Raw genomic sequence first — 1,193 nt, 5'->3', positions numbered from 1 at the left:
TACCTAGGTAAGGACTACTAGCCAGTCAGAAGACTTTTGGCTTTTTCACTTTGTAAACCTATAACATGCACAATAAAGATATATATCACAATAAAGGAAAGGGGAAAAACCAAAAAGATTAATATGGAGCATGTTAAGTTCAATAAATGCAGCATCTTTCCAAAAGTCAATGAGCTATCGTGTTAAATAATCGGGATTTCAGTAAAGACCAAAATAATTGTGATTGTGATTTTTTATCATAATCGAGCAGCCATAAAACGTTGAAGGCATTTCGTAGGCAGCACCCTCTGTACTTTTTCTGCACTACTTCATTTCCCGTCTGTTAATGTTGGAGGTAGTGAATTTGATCCACTCATTTCTACGGGCTGCTGTCTCCACTGCGGTGGCAGTTGAGATGCCTGGGCTTTCCTGATGGTTTCAACAGGCCCACGCCGCTGCTCTTAATGCACCCAGGAAAGCTAAAAACCCCTTTTACTGAGCAACGCCACTGACATGCAAGCAGACAGAAATAATGACCCTGAGATTCACTGCACCACTGGATGTGAAACGCAACCACAGCATGGAAACATTTTAAAAAGGTGGTGTAGTAGTTACTACATTAGCAATAAACCACAGGCGCTCCAGCAGCAGTGTGTGTGGTCGCATCAGCCACAGGTCACGGCTGTTTCACTCCAGCAATGTGGGGGCTGAAGAAATACAGTCACCGTCACACAGACCAGCTTGAAACATGGCCTAGTCTATATCATATATATATATATCTATATAGATATATATATCTATATATCTATATATCTATATTTTTCTATACAAGGCCATGTTGGGTAAACTGCCGGCATATTTATGTGATCTCCTCACGCTGAATTCTAGCTGTTTTCATCTCCATTCCACCAGGTGGCGCTCTTACCAGGTTCCAAGGGTTTTTACTGAGCTGGGGAAGAAAGCCTTCTCTTACTTTGCTCCATGGTCTTGGAATAACTTGCAAAACTTGCTCCATCTAAATGATCTAGTCCCATTAAATGAGTTTAAAGCCATGTTAAAATGTCATGTAATTCAAAAATGTAACTGCTACATGTGACCTGTTCCTTTCCTCTATGTGTGATTTTGTCTATGCTGTATTTTCTGTTTAAATTGTAACTGGTGTGCCGTCTCGGCCAGGTCTCCCTCGCAAAAAGAGATTTCAATCTCAAGGGACT

General features: G+C 41.0%; 1 protein-coding gene across 1 annotated transcript in view; it reads right to left on the bottom strand.

Moving 5' to 3' along the window:
* Positions 1 to 1,193, bottom strand: part of reps2 (RALBP1 associated Eps domain containing 2) — a 26,060-nt gene that overhangs the window by 8,818 nt on the left and 16,049 nt on the right.

Source organism: Etheostoma spectabile, chromosome 9, assembly GCF_008692095.1.
Source record: "Etheostoma spectabile isolate EspeVRDwgs_2016 chromosome 9, UIUC_Espe_1.0, whole genome shotgun sequence".
Classification (NCBI taxonomy): Eukaryota; Metazoa; Chordata; class Actinopteri; order Perciformes; family Percidae; genus Etheostoma; species Etheostoma spectabile.
Note: the sequence above shows the minus strand (reverse complement) of the source record. Positions and strands in the feature narration are given on the sequence as shown.